A 16,168-nucleotide genomic window follows, 5' to 3' on the forward strand; every position below is an offset into this window, starting at 1 on the left:
ATGTGTAACTGAGTATTAAAATCTACACCCAAGAATGCTTATGCTTCTTAATAGTAGAAAAAATTGGGCCTTTTTCAGACCAGAAAGAACACATGGTTTAAGGCATTCAGCCACTCTTTGTTCCATAACAACCCACTGTAACTCCTATAATTTATTTCTCCCAAGATTCATTTGAACATCTGCAGTATCATTATTTGAGTTTGTTATACTATTAGCTTTAAAATTTTATAAGCCATACAGTAGGATAGGTGACAAGTTGAAAAGTTAAGGAGGGTTAATTTAAAAGTTTTAAAGCAAAGCTATTTTTGACTTATATAAGTAAAAAAAAGCATCTGAATCCAAACCTCCATGGTTACATTTAAGTAACTCAGAAACTGCTGAAAGGATTTTCTTCAAACTTCACTCAAGACAAATCCCTCTGGGCTAAGACCAAGCATGAGAATTTAACTCAAAAGGTGATTGTTGTCTGAAGAGAGTTTTCTTTTTCCTTTCCCCCCCCCCCCCCTTTTTGCTTGTTTTGTTTTCAGTGTTCTGAAAAAAAAATAGCACTAAAAAAAAAGTAAAGGTCTGGAGTGCAACTGTTTCATATCCATTTTATCATTATAATGAGAAAAATGCTGTGTGTAAGCTACCTTTTCATTAAAAGCAGACCTCCTGCTTTGCCTTCAGCCATTCTAGCAGTCTTGGTACCCACCTCTGGTGAGCATTTGATAATGCTGTAACTGGTGGCTGAACAGAGAAGTATCAAGCTGTACTCTCAGCCCCATCTGCAGCTCCTCTGCATGCCTCAGCAGCTCTGAGCAGCTCTAATACTGCCCTAAATGGACAACTGAGGATTCTCCCTAACAGGAAGTCTTCAGAGAGCACACAATCAGCAGCTCTGCAGCGCTCTTCCCTTCACTTCCCCATCCCCAGTTCATGGGAGGTGAAGCATGCTCTGTACCTGCACACTGACCTAAACCATGTCTCGATTTCTCGCTGGTCTGAGATTTGGAAGGCAAGAAAGGCAGCTGGCAGTCAGGCTTTTCTCATTCACTGTTAACTTGGGGCATCTGGCACTGTCATTCAGTCTTCCCCTTTACAGCTGCAACCAAGGGACTCACCTCCTATTTGTGTGGCTAAAGGAACCCCTGTAAAGGAACAGCCTGAACAACAAAATTGGAAATTTCTATATTCTTTTTCAAAGGTCTTGAACTCGGTCATCTTTCATAGCAGCATCATGGGTCTTGATAACCTGATTATCTGCATTAAAAAAAAATAAAATAGGGGGAATAAAAAAGGCAGTGGATTTTTTTTCCTCCTGTTCATTTCAACTCACTCCCACATTTTGGTTTCTACAAATTGTCCCAGGGCAGACAAGAGCCTTTCCCTCCCCCTTCTACCAGACTTGTTTCTGATTCCCTGGCAGCACACCCAGTTACTCACTCATTTGTTTGTTTGTTTTTCCACTTGCAACTTTTGCCCCCTCCAAAGAGCTGGCTTGCCCAGGGAAATTACAGTAACTTATTTCATTTCAAATGCATTCAGAAAGGCATTTTAATGGTTTCTTTTCATTTAGAGCAGCATCCACATTTGGAATTTGTAAAAAACTGAAGGGCAAGGTTTAGATGTATTTGCTACAAGAATTCACCACATTTAACCCAGGCAACTCAGATATATGCAGAATCAGCTTCCCTTGCCTATCTTCCATATACACGACCTGTATTCAAAGCTGCTTTGGGCAAGGGCTAACTCGTTGTTTGTAGCCCTAACACAATGTGGTAATACTGTAACACGTAGATATTTGTTTCAGGAGATCCTGATTTTGGAACCAAAACACATGTTTCCTGATGACTGCAAACAGTGAATAGTGGGAAATATAGCTGAAATGGGCACACAGGGATGCATCAGAAATCCATAGTCTTAGATTCAGTTCTTTGTTTTAATTTTGGAGAGGTCTACTTTGGCAAAACAGAGAGGCCTCAGAGCTTATATCAGGATATGGTAGCCTGAAGAGGGATAAGCAGCTCCTGGAAGCTTGCAGCTGTACCACCCTACAGGCACAGGCAAGTTTTGGCAAATGTTGGAAAAAACAGAGAAACTTTAAAAAAAAAATCACAATATTTAAGCAATCAGAGAGCTTTTCCATTCATAAATGTCCCATCTACTCTCCACCAAATTCTGGGTATCATTTTTCAGTCAGCAATTGGCATTCAGCACTTTTAGCTGTCTGCTGCTATCTCATTCATACAGCTTTTTCATTGCAGGTCAATATTATCTGACTACGTTCAGATTAAATCTTAATACACCGTTCATCTGAAAAACACCAACTCCAAGCACATTGAAAAATTGCAAACATAAACAGTATAGTTTCCATGGATGAGGATGTATTAAAATGTATTCCAAAGGGAAGAGTAGCAGGGAAAAGAGAAATGTGAAGTTATGATCACAGAAGAGAATGCCCTTTTTCAGCTGGGATTTTATGTAAGTGTGAGAACGAATGTGGCAAAGAGAAGAACGGTCTGTCTCCTCACTGCTGCTTCTCTAGCAAAGATGATTTTCACATCAGCCATGGTAAAATTAGACAGAGGAATAGCAGATCTGAATATTGTATGGGAAGATGTGAAATGAGGAAGAGTTCAGTGCAGTTCAAGGATGGCAAAGTATAATGAAGGCAAATGGAAAGTAAGAGCTGAAACTGGAAGAGATGAACTGAAGGAGCCTAATATGAAGACCCAAGTTTAATTAATAAAGACAGGCAGAGCAAGCTGAACAGAGAAGACTCATTTAAAATGTCAAAATATATCTTTAGGTCTGGCAGCTAAGGTAAAAATAAAGGCAACATACATAGAAAAAACATGGAAGTTGAGGGGTGCAAGACTGGGTTCAAGGATGGGAGTGCTATGAAAACCTGAGACTACAGGAAAGCTCCTCTGGGACATGACAGCGCTGTTTCTAGTGCTTATTGCTGTCTTCCAAGAACCCAACATACTGCTCCATTAGCAAAAGGGATCACAAATCACCTAATCTGTTTAAGTTCAGGCAGCCAGAGTAATTTCACCTGGTGATGAACATGGATATGAGCTAACCAGGCTGGCTTTACTTGTCGTGCATTAGGGAATGCTTGCTTGGCCTCTTCTGATGGCAGAGATATAGGGAGGGACTGGGGTAAGCAGCAAAATGTGGTGTGGTTTTCAGCTAGTAAAGGGTGTCTAAAGGCACTGGTGAAGACACTTGTTTGGTCTAGGTGAACACATGAACATGAAGACTGGAAGCAACACAATCTTACAGTTGAATAAAACTCAAGGAAAGAGTTATCATCAGCAATACAGAGAGCAATAAAATGTCATCTTTCTACATCTCACTGATATGAGTAAGGAACACTTGCATCAAGTGAATTGGTAGAGTTTGGAAGCACACCAAAAACGGAGCTTCTATACCAATAATTTACTTCTATTATCCAGAGTGGCTCTGTTCCACAAGATAGGTAGATCATGGGAAGTTTGTTTCACTTCAGCTATTGCTACAACAATTCAAAGAGAGAGAGAGAGAGAGAGAGAACAAGAATTTTGGTTCTAAAAGTGGGGAGATTTTAGAAGCATTAAAATAACATATTAAACTGAAACATGGAAATATTCTCAGTGGTCACCCTTGTGTTGCTCCCTATAATCATAGCTGAGAATCACAAATACACGTTCTGTTGAGAGACCACCTCTTCTGTATTTTAAGGGGTCTGAAGCTCTAAAACCTTTGCCATTAACTTCATATCTATCTTCTATGTTATCGCTTATATTGAGGCCTTTAGTATCTGACTCAGTAGGCCTTATATTGTTTCATTTTCCACCATTTATCTCCTTATTTTGGCTGCCTGTCATTCACATTTCTTTAAAGTTCAGCTGAAACCAGTAGTTCATGTTTCTGATACTTTGCATTGCAAAAATTAAGCAGTAGAATTTGCAATCCAAGTCGTTCACGGAACATTCTTATACAGCACATAATTTGCCAACAGCTAAATTAATCTTGCTTCACAATGTGAGGCTGTGTACATGTGGTTTCTGATACAAAAGGCTCCAGTGAAATCAACAGTATAGGCATCATATTAACTCAGAGCCAGCTTCTTCAGGTCCATGAAGCTTAGTTATGTGCCTGCTAATTTAGAACTCAAAGGTAAGCAAGAATCTCAGCTCTCCTTTTTAAACAGTGTGAAGTTTCAATCCAATTTACCGTGTGCAGATGAAAACATAAATCAGTAGCTGGTCTCCACTGCACATACTAATTTAATGAGCTGGGGCTTTGACCACATGTGTGTACACACTCTGGGAACCTGAAGACCTTTCCCTCTATACTGCATTAGGTTTGGATGCATGCCAAAGAACTATCTATAAGCTGAAGGGAATGGGGAAAGGCAGTCTGGCCCACCAGTCAGCACCAGGGTCTAAAACAAGGGTACGAGACACAAGTCAGGAGTCAAGCACCATCCATAACCTCCAACTGATGATCAGCTGAAAATATTCAAGAGCTGCTGCAAGTAGCACCAGAGCCCAGACAGCAGCCCCAAAACATATCTCAGGACAATGTCTAGGGTCACCACAGCTCAGCTAGACAGGGCTGGATCCAGAACAACACGGAAGATATGCAAGAAAGTTTCGAGAAGAGGGTGACACAAAGGTTTCCTCAGACCTACATTTTGGCTTGTTGCCTAGGGTACTACAAAACAAAGCACATTTGGGTTTTTTTCCTAGTAGGTCTTCAAAAAAGGTGTGTAGTGACAACTCTGTCAGAATGCAAAATAAAGTTTATATAAAAAGATAGAGGATAAATATTCATGCACAGCCACCAAGTCTGCTTTGGCACTATTCACATTGTGTGACTTTTGTTGACCTGACAAGACTGTGACCTGAAACACAGACTCCAAGACAGCAGTGTCTCCTCAACTCCTGTCTCCTCTCTGACTCGTCCCAAAGACCATTGACCCAGAGGGATGAAGCCTTGGATTTATCATTCTCAGACCTCCATGCATCCGAGTCCATTCACAAACAGCTCCTTTCTGCAGTACTAGTCTAAACCAATTCTCTTCACATGTTTGTCCAGGCAACAACTCATCCAGTCCCAAGCTGTTGTTTCAGACATGCAAAAGAGTGAAAATAGACTTCTCTGAAGAGATGTTCCTGAGCAGATAATCTTAAAAACATGACTACCAATGTCAGGTGTCTAGCTTCACAGAGAAAGTCAAGGTAAAGCCAGGAAAAAGCAAAATAAAGGCAATAGATATGGGTACAGCATAGAAAATAAAAATGCTGCTGGAACAGCAATTCATCATACAAAAGAAGAGATTGCAAGGCACATTCAGATAGGGCTAGTACTGGTCACCTCTGGTTATGGTTATACTCCTCTCTCTCCCACAAGAAGAATGAAATCTATGTCAGATTTTTGCTTAAGCTGTCAAAGGAAAAATAAAATTATATTAACCATCTCTGAGAATCTGAAAAATAGAATTAGTAGTTTCTGCCTGAAATTAATTTATAAGCATGTTTATCTTAGCTGATCAAATCACACTTATTAAAAAGAGCTACACTGGGAGTGGAATGTCAGCACATACCCACCTGTGGGATAGGATGGGATGGGAGGGCCATCTGCTATCAATATCTAGGAAACCTACTTTTGGTGGAAAGTTTCCTTGCAGCCTCTCTTTGTTAGAGTAACTGAGTTTGGCTCTTATTGCTCTGGTTCTATCCATAACTTTGGTTCAGAGTGCCTCAAATCTAGGCCTTGCTGAGGACCCAAGCTCACTGTCCTCTAAATGGGGCAGTCCTCTACACTGGGGCCTCTTGGTAGAGTCATGCTGAAATCAAAATAACTTTGCACAGGAACAGGAATCCCTCCTGCCAGGTCCCAGACCATAGTACAAATAACACTTGTCTAGAAAACACACGTACACAGGTTTTCTGCCTTGAAGAAAAGCCAGCAGAAACAATTTGATTATATTCCTCTCTTAGCTACATGAGAGTGTAATTTATTTTTGCATATTTTCATATGCAAAGTCACACTGGACCCAACAGTGCAAGTATTCCCTTCATTCTGCTGGTGTTTGGTTTCTTATTAGGAATGTTATCAGAAAGTAAACACAATGCACAGGAAGGTTTTCTGCAAAGTAATGAGGTTTCAATACCATACCACATCATGCTGATAATGCAGAAATATTTTAACAGGTTAAAAATATTTTTGGTAATTACAAAGGAACATAAAGAAAAAGCATTCCCCTTAAGCTGACAACATACATTTTATACAGAAAGAGACAAGATATGAGACCATGAAAATTGTACAGACACAAATATTTGAGATGTAACTGAGAGGCAGAAAAATATATTAAAATGATCATTGATTGAGCAAGATGGAAAAAATTTTCTCAGCATGAAAAAGCAGATTTTTACAGGTCTCTGAGAAAGCAGAACAGACATTGTGACCATACATAACACTTTCACCTGAAATTTTACAGCCAATTCTAGATATTGATGACTGTCTCTTTTGATATAGCTATTATTACCTTTTTTTTTTTTTTAACAGATAGAGAAACCAGGTTTCCAGAATGACTAAAAGACTTTGCTAAGGTCAAATAGTAAGTCAGGGACAAACATGGAAACAGACAGTTCTTCCCAATCTTCTTCTCAATCTACCCCATGAACAGATTGTGCAACCATGAAAAAATGATCTCTTCCCTGTGAAAAGGTAGGTTTTGCAAGGAAGATAACAAGTTCCACCCGTTTTTCCAGCTGATACTAGCAATAGTGAAAATTTCATTCTGCAGAAAATCTGCCAATGCAGCACTTGTAAAAAACCTCCAAATTCATGTGCAGATCAGAAACTGCCGGAGTGCTTTCAACAGCTGCAGCTACCACACACTTGCAGAGAGTCATTTGAACTCATCAGATCTGACTCTGGGACAGACAGCAAGGCCCAGATGGCTCAGCTGTACACAAAGCCCTCCAGCCTCACGTGGGATGAGGCACGGCATGGTTGTGGCCCCGCAGATTTCTGGGTGCCAGGTTATGATGGAGAGCCCAGGGCAGCAGCCGCACCGCCGCCCGCAGTGCTGCTAATGGGGGACGCTGACAGGACACACACACGTGCAAGCACTTCAATAGTTATTGGGGACTACATGAAAACCTACAATAGACATTTTGCCTTGAGATGTTTTCACTGTTCTGTTGCAAAAAAAATCCACAACAAAACAAAACAAACAAAAAAAACAATAAAAATATGTGCTAGTCTGAGGGCTCTTTGCCTCACCAGCCCCTTTATTACTGCCCAGCTTCTCTCAGTACATACCCTTTCTCCTGACAAGACTGCACTGCTCCAAAGAGCAAAGCTGGTATCTCAGGCAGGGGTTCTCGACACACACTTTTTCACGTGCCTGACTTCACGACAGGTCAGACTGGGATGGATTTGAGGGTGCCTGTCCACAGACCTGTACAAAACTGGCCCCTTCAGCCGGCCCGGGTAAGTGGCCTCAAACCCAGCCTGGCTGCACAGGGTGAGTAAGAGCTGTGCCACCCCTGCAACAAGCCTGGCATCCAGCCCGGCATCTCGCCCCGCATCCAGCCCGGCATCCCGCCCCGCATCCAGCCCCGCATCCAGCCCCGCATCCAGCCCCGCCCCTGGTGCTGGGAGCACCCACAGCAGAAGGGTTTTCAGCAGCGCTGGCCGTCCACATCCCCGGCAGAAACCAGCTGGAGGAAGCTTGGAAAGCCCGGCCTTTTTATTCTCCAGAATTAAGACTTTGATTAGCTGCTGGCACAAGACCAAAACTCCATCTGAAATGCTTTAGACAATCCATCTGCACTGGGTTTGGGAGTCTGAGGAGCGCATGCTGTGGCCTGCCCCTCACCCGTGCCAGGCGAAAACATAGGAGAAAGCAGGGGGCGAGGAGCTGGCTGGGGAGGAACTCCCAGGGCAGTGGGACACTCTGAGCCTCACAGCTGGCCTGCACAAACCTGCCTCAGGGCACACACACACACCTCACACACACCTCAGGGCACACACACACACACACACACACACACACACACACACGTGCACACACACACACACACACACATCAAGCTGTCCCCGCTTGTGGGGCCTGGCCCAGGCCTCCATGGCCACCCTGGGGGCTGCAGCCAGCCCCTGTACTTGACAGGAGCCTGGGCTGACACCCCATGGTCCTTCCCACACCCCTGTGGTCCTTCATAAGCACCTCACGATAAATTCCATAATTATCCAGCTCTTACTACCAACACCAAAATACATTGCTCAGAGTAAGTTTGCCAAGATTCATTAGAATAAGACATCTAGTAGGCACATGTACTTTGTTAGCCTCTTACACCAATAGTTTTAATTAGGTACATATTTCACAACTCTGAAGCTGCTCGAGTGAAGGGGTCCTTTTATCTCTTTTATTTACAGTAACAAGCTATCAAACAAACACCACCATAATTAAACTCAGATGAAAAAAAGATTATTAAATTTTCACTAATGGTGACCTACTCACGCCTTAGGCTTGGTACACTTTGGATTTTCAATTGAAGGAAACACCGGGTAGCCAGACAGGGCGCTGGGGCGGGTGCCCTTGGCTCCAGCCCTGCCTCCATGTCACCTTCAGATGGGGAGGAGAGCGCTGCCTCGGATAGAGACCGCGGGGATGAGAAAAGTGATTAAAGTCCAGAACGCTGCTAAATTATTAATGAGGAATTTAAATGATGTTATAAAAGAGGGAAATACAGGCGAAAATGTTACACATTCATGGAATTTTTACTCATGCATAATAATAAGTTGAAAACACTTTAGTTATAATGCTTCCGAAATTGCAGGGCGGGCAGGGGGGTGGGCGCGATGCGTTTCTCGGGCCCGCCCGCCCTCACGCCACTCGGCGAGCAAGGGCGCCACCTGGCGGACGCTGCGGCGAACGGCGCGGGTCCGGTCATGGCGGGGGGGGCGGCGATGGGCCCTGCCCCGGCCCCGCGGCCCTTCCCCGGCCCCGCGGCCCTTCCCCGGCCCTGCCCCGGCCCCGCGGGCCTCGGGCCGCCGTCGCGAGGGGCAGCGGACGTGGCTGTGGCAGTGCCGTTGGCGGGCGTTACTCCCGCGGCGGCACCCTGCGTTATTTGTTCTTTCTCACCTGCGGCGCGGACAGGTTTTCACTTCACAGGTGTTGGCAGAACCAGCCTGCTTGGGGAGAGCAGCTTGTCCGCATAGATTCAACCGCCCTGTCAGCCTCTGGGGCTAATGCTGCCTATGCTGTAAATAAATAAATAATCACAATATTGCAGGGAATAGGCATGTGAGAGGAGCCCCGTCCTGCCCCCTGCATACCGGAGCCCCGTTGCTCCTGGGCACCAGAGTGGGCAGCCTGAGCTCGCCAGCCCCGCCAGGGACTACGGACACCTATCCCAAACCTCAGCAAACCACCTCCTTTGGGAACAACAGCAGCAGCTGGGATATGGACAACAAAAGGTATCCCCGTGGCAAAGCTGCAAGTGGCACGTACCCCACAGAGCTGTGTATTTGTCAAATATCTATATAGGCTTTTCTGTAAAGGCTGACTACCCTGTCTCTCGAGACACCCCATACCAAAGTGCAGTTTGTCTCACCTGAAGAGTCACATGACACTTGAGAACCTCATCTTTAAAGACCTATTTAATGTTTCACACAATCAGGCAGGCATTTGTATCATCTAGCACAATTCCCAGCCACCGTTTTCCTCTTCCACAGCAGGGGAAGAAACTGCAAGTTTACAGAACTGGTACGCGACCTTAGCCACAAAATCTCTCAGACCTGCATGTCCCTCGGGATGAATTCCATGGGGACATCCTGTACTTCCAGGTGCCTTTCAGTCTGATCAAGCTGGTTTTGGTAGCTCTGCAAAGCAGAGAGCCACCAGCTGATTATAGTGGAAGCAAATAAGGCAAGAACAATCCCAGGCCATTCTGGGCTGTAAGGTCTATACAAATCCTGGAAGTCCTGCTGAATGCTAACTGGCAGTGAGCACCAATTACTGAGTAATGGGCCCTCCACATGCCCCTTTACTTAATAAGTGGACAGAGTCTGCACTCACTTTTGGAACTCAGTTGTCTCTGGCTGTAACACCAAGTGAATGCTTTGCAGAGGGCCAGTCTCACAGTGACTAAAGCTCAGATTGTTATAGCGAAGTCTCAACCAAAAGAATCTGCCATGCTCTTCCCAATTGGAGCAGATGAAATAAAGGCTGTTGGACACAGTTCCAACGTAGGAGCCTGCCAGAGCCTAAAAATTGCAACATGCTGTGACTCTAAAACAAATGTGTCCTGCAGAGATACCCAGGCTAATTCTGAGGGAGTTAAATTTGCCTGGACAAAACTCTTCATTAGCACAGTGTTATTTCTACTAGTGCTCCAGCCACTTGTGGTCCCTTAGCCTGTGTCACTGCACCAAGTACATTTGCTATTGTGAGCTGTGGGTGGCAGCTGGGGTCCCTCTGGGCAAAGCAATGACATTCAGACCTGAAAAAAAATCGTGCTTTCTTTCCTCCTTTGCATCTATGAAATCTCATTTGACCATATTCTCATCATTCCTTTGTCTGGACAATGCTATGTAAAATCTTTGCTGAATTTTAGGCACTATGGTTCTTTCATATTTTCTGTCACAGGACAGCTCTGACTTTAGCTAGATGGAGATTCAAACCATCAGGTTTCACTGAATGCTCAAGCACCACATTTTCTCTCTAGATCTTCAAAGGAATATGCTGAAGAGAAGATAACAGAGAAGATCTCTGTGAAATAATGGTGCACAAAGAAGTTACTGCGAAATAATCCCAAAGCATCTGAGATAGTTTCCACAAAGAAAGCAGCAGGGACTCCTAAAACACAGTTTGTATACATCCTTATTAGGAATGTGACACCATTACTATCACAGCTAACACTATGAAAGGCTTCTGAAATGTTCAAAGAAACTTTGGTAGGTTTATTTTTCTCTTTGGGAAACAAAAGTTATCACTAAAGGCCTTATAAAAGGTAAGAAACTTTGACAGCCTCAAGTCTCTGCAGGCAGCAGTTACATGCAAAAGGTTGCCCCCAGTTTATATCCCTTAGCTGTTTTACATTTTTTACACTGAAAGGAGGGTGTTTGTAGTCAAGTAGTTAGCATCATGTTATTGTTTAATAAAACCATCTGCATAAGTGTAATGCTATGGCTGAGACATTTTTTTACATGTAAGCAAGTCAGTGAATTCAGAACCATGGTTTTGCAGCAGCCGTGATTTTCACCCCATGTATTATGGACCATCTGACAGTATTATAGACAAGGAACCATCTGTGTGTGTGCCAGAAGTGAGAAACCAGCCACTGCACTGAAGTACAGCTGAAGTTTTAGGTGTCCCAAAAGACATCTTAAATTCCAACTTCATGGATTTATCACCATGCATTTAATTGATGTGGCCATTTTTATCTGAAATTAGTTTTGTCCAAATTTTGTATATGTCCCATACAGGTATTTTAGTTCTATGCCATGATGTCTTGTTAAATGTAGTTACTAGGATGGACTTTTTTTTGGTTTTAATTCTGAAGTGCATGCATGAGGTGGAAATAGAGCCCACTGACTGCACTAGTTCATTGTGTGAACCAGGCAGCCAATACAGATGTGAAATTCCATATTCATGCCTCAGCATGGGTATCTCTTCAGTATCACACCTGCAGGGATTTATATGATCACACACTGAAATAAAATGCAGCATGTATGGGTGTGTAGAGCTGCACCTGTACATATAATGAGACATTCAAAGAAATACACCAAGTTTTGTTGCAATCCCACTTGACAACATTCTTGTCCATTTTGTCCTGCATGTTCTGTGTTCTGTAGCCTTATCCGTGCTGCTGCTGAATCTTTTTCTGGTCTGGACAGGACTGTCCTGTGTACCCACATGCCTCTCCCATCCTAGGGGAAGAAAACCTCTCACTTTGTCACTTCCTCACTGCTTTCAAAAGACTAAATTCTGTGAACCATCTGCCTGTCTGACTTCTGCTGAGCTTGAAGTAGCTGGAAATGAAACTGGGCACAGAAGGCAATTTCCACATCCTTTGGGTCAGCTTATTTGCCTGCTTCATAAAGATCACCTGGGCTTTTCCTATAGGGCAGCTACTGACTGGCAAGTCCTGCTATGGCACAGAAATATTACCTGTCTTGGGACTGGTTTTGAGAGCCCTCTTTCAGACAGTGAAAGGACACAAACCTAAAACCTCATGGGGTTTGTGCAGCATAGAGCCAAGTACTCAGTAAGTAGAAATATTATTACATTAAAGAGCACAAAGAACACAGAGATTGTTCTCTCCATTTTTCAGAGGAGGAAACTGAGCCAAGGTATCCAAGTAAACTGCCCAAGAAAGCATCAGTTAGGCTAAATGTTGGAACATCCATTCTTACATGGAATTTCAAGCTGTGAAGTAATTTAAGGCTCCTTAAGACTGAACGTGTGCCTGCCAGAAAGGTTAGACATCACATCATTGGTGGTAACTTAGACTACAAGAGAAAACACAAAATGAAACCATTATTGCTATGCAAAAGTTCTGAAGCCACTGGATGGTGACTTAGAAATATTTGGACATTGTATTGTAGTTCCACTGCACATAAAGACTTGAAGTCTGTGTATCTGTATATATTTTAAGGAAACATGAATATTAAGAAATGTAAGTTGCTCCTTAATACTTCATAGGCAGACTTGGCATTTCCTAATGGTAAGTGTAGGAGAAAGTGCTACTTAGTCTTTAGGCCAAGGGACTGTGTGTAGAGGAACAAATTTCCCTCTGATTTTTTTTTGCCTTGTAACTGGCTAAATCAATCAATCAATCAATCAATCAATGAATCAATCAATCAATCAACCCATGCCTTAGTTAACACATCTATATCACAGATAACTTCTCAAAATATTTCCTTTTTCCAAAAGGGAGGGCCCCTCTTTGCCCAGTCACAGATTCTGTTTTCCCTTCTCTTTTGACAGATGCTTTGGTGAAAGAGAGATTTGTTTTATGACATTTATTGTGTTTGTTGTGCTGACATCACAGAGTCAACAAGAACAAGTATTTATACTTCTATTATGCCTTCATTGAACTGAACAAGGTGTTCAACAGGACATTTTAATTATAATTCCACTTCTAACAGCATGAGTAAAGGTGTTTAAAAAACACAATCAAGCATGAAATAGAACAGTAAACATGCCATTTCAATTACAAAATTATGTATAAGCACATCCTTGCACAGCATAACATTTGAAGACTGCAAGAGATGCTAAAATCCTCACTGAAACCCTGGGAGGTATTGTACACAGGATTGAAGGAGCCAAAATACTCCTTCCTTACTGCTTTGTAAATTCACACGGAATGTTTGACTCCAGAGAGAAGTTCATAAAGCACCAAACTGACAATTTTTTGTAGAGATTTCCATGGAGAAAAAGTAGCCTTGAGCTTTTATTTTCCACTGCAGTGTCATGTCAGACACCTTTTCTGTTTGCAGAGCTCTTTTTCACTTCCCAGCCCAACAGTGCTAGAATTGAAAAGCAAGTGTCCTGTCAGATCCTTGCACTGTTATCTGGCCCACCTACCTGTACCAGTAAAATGCTCTCCGGCAGGAATGTAACAGGGGAAATACTATTTCATGTTTATAGTTATATGTGACCCACCAGAAACTTCTGGACATCAGTGCACAGGAGGATACTGGGCTGCCCTGCAATGTGCTGTAAATCCCCCAGGCTGCCACTGATATACTGTGAGTTCACCTAGTCCCTGGTTCAGGAAAGTGATGCAATACATTGTTTTACAGTGTATTTTCAGGGAGCTTTGTTTTCAAAGCTGCACCCTTGAAACAGCTGGGAAGCTGCCTTCAGGTTGCACAGACACTCACTCCAGGAGTTTCTGAGTGAGTATATATGATGTTCAGTTTGGCAAATGACACCCTCTCTCTTCAGTGAATCAGCACACACTGCTTAAAATAATACAACCAGGTTGTCACAGAAGTCTGACAGCTGTGAAAGCTGCTGTACCTCAGATCTTTTCAGCATTCTAAACAAAAGAGGTTGTTGATGCTTCCAGTGGCTAGGGGCTGGGGACGGGACAGGGAGGCCAGTTCTGTCCAATGTCTTGGGGTGACTGAGACCCCGTGTGGAGACAAGTGTGCAGAAAAAGGGCTGCCGAGGTGGGAAGATAAAGGGCAGGGGCAGATTTGCCAGCTTTCGGCAGCCAGATGAGGATGTGGACACTGCTGGGTGCGACTTTCCCCTGTCCTTCAGGTAAACTCTCTCCAAAGCAGCAGAACAATGCCCTCCTGTTTCTCCACACAGCCTCAGTGAGGAGAAAATTGGAACAACTTGCATTTCTGCCATGCAGATTAGCCTTAAACCAATGCTGTATGCATTAAGCCCACAAAGACATCTGGAAATCATAATGTGAAATCTGGTGCTATCTCATGATCTGGACTATTATATTTTCCGCAAACTGTACTGTTCCGTTTAATAGACTATGTGATTGACCATGGTATAGAGTCTTCTAGAAAATTTGACCTGAAAATTACTGCATTATTGTAATTTGATATTATTAACTTTCTCAAAAATGTTATGGTCATTTAAATGACCCCACAAATACACTCAGTAATTAGGTGAGGTATGTAAGTATCAATATTTAATAAGCTGACAAATAGATAGGTAAAAGCATTTAGTTGACAAGAAACAGTATGGGCATCTTTAGGTATTTAATAGCACAGACAGCATTAAAGTTTGACTGTCATCCCTTTTTTGAAATACAATTTGTTATTCTTTCACTAGCTTTTCAGAACTGAAGGAAAAACTCAGTGTATTTTTTCCATTTCTGGAAGAACCTGTCTTTCTTAAAATGCCAGAGCACCTCATTAGTGGAAGCCTTGGTTAGCTTGTAGATAGCTGGCAGAGGTGTTTTGTTGTGCTTGTTTCCACTTCATTTTTCTCCGCTATTATGAGTAAGTAGAAGTAAAAGCACTGTTTTCATTGCCTTTAATGGGAGCAGAATCTGCTTTTACTTCATGGCTATTTTCCATTCTTCTCCTGGCCCTACACAGAAATGCATGTGAGGTGAGATGCAGTAGAGAGGTGACTTGGCGGTGAGGGTTCCAAAAGTCAACATGAAATACAGATAACATATTTTTTACTAGTTACGCACATCTACAGGCCCTGAGAGAAATTCAAGAGAAACCCTATATGGAGAAGTCATTAATCAAGATTTAAATTTGGGAAATACAGGAAATACGAAGTAACCTAAAATTAAAGGCTCACATTTATCATCTCTCTACTTAAAGAAAATCAGAAAATGAGGCAAAGCTGTGAAGTTCATTAATACTTGAAGAAATGAACATGAGACCTACCTGAAGCTTCGTGATGGTTCCTGAAGCTTCTCCTTGAATGTATCATTTTTATTAGAGCTGCTGTGCTGCTTCTTCTCTCTTTGAAAACAGCTGAGCCAGTTCAGGTCCTCCCCAGCTTATGGATAAATTGAGTTCCAACATCTACAACTGAACAAAAACACAGAAGGTTTTAAATAATTTTCTCACAATCAGCTATAACTCAGGACATGGTTATAAATTGGGATCATAACTAGTTTGTCCTGGATAGTTATGAAACGTAACGATGCATGGGAAGGAAAACATTTCATTGATGAAGAGAATATAATTTTCAGGGTCAGTTTTAGAAAGCCATATGTTTTATCTATACATTCAACACAGAAACAAGCATGAAGCTTGGTATTTGAAAGGTCAGATTTTAAATTGAAGCCATTGTTCAAACATCTTCCCTTGCAATGAGAAGCAGAAACAGTTTAGGAAAAGTAATCTAAGTCTTCTCTTTCTGGCTCTCTTGTGCATGAGGGATCTGGATTCAAGAGCAGTCTCAGGGCTGGTCTACCTGTGCCTGCCTCCAGTCCAGGGACAGGCATGCCCAAAGGATGAAAACTGCAGGATGAGTTCCTGACCACTGCTGCTGGGCATTGCTGAGGCCCAGAGCCTGGACCGTGGGTCACCATGTACTGCTGCGGGGCTGGGCACCTGGAGCACCAGCCAAACCCACAGATGGGGACAGGGTGAAGAGCGGTGACATCAGCTCATCAGCAAGCCCAAGAGCTGTCAAGACCTTGCAGGCACAAAGGCAGGGGGGAGTGGAAAGCAATTAGCT

The 16,168-nt window shown here is 42.9% G+C and overlaps 1 protein-coding gene across 1 annotated transcript in view; it reads right to left on the bottom strand.

The window, feature by feature from the left end:
* The window catches only part of LMO4 (LIM domain only 4), a 41,590-nt gene extending 26,217 nt beyond the window's left edge, over positions 1-15,373 (bottom strand). Inside the window, exon 1 of the mRNA XM_062497486.1 lies at positions 15,367-15,373. The gene's annotated coding sequence lies outside the window, so the exon portion shown is untranslated. The remainder of the gene's footprint in view (positions 1-15,366) is intronic.
* Positions 15,374-16,168: the final 795 nt, after the last annotated feature.

Source organism: Cinclus cinclus, chromosome 8 (genome assembly GCF_963662255.1).
Source record: "Cinclus cinclus chromosome 8, bCinCin1.1, whole genome shotgun sequence".
In the NCBI taxonomy this organism is placed as follows: Eukaryota; Metazoa; Chordata; class Aves; order Passeriformes; family Cinclidae; genus Cinclus; species Cinclus cinclus.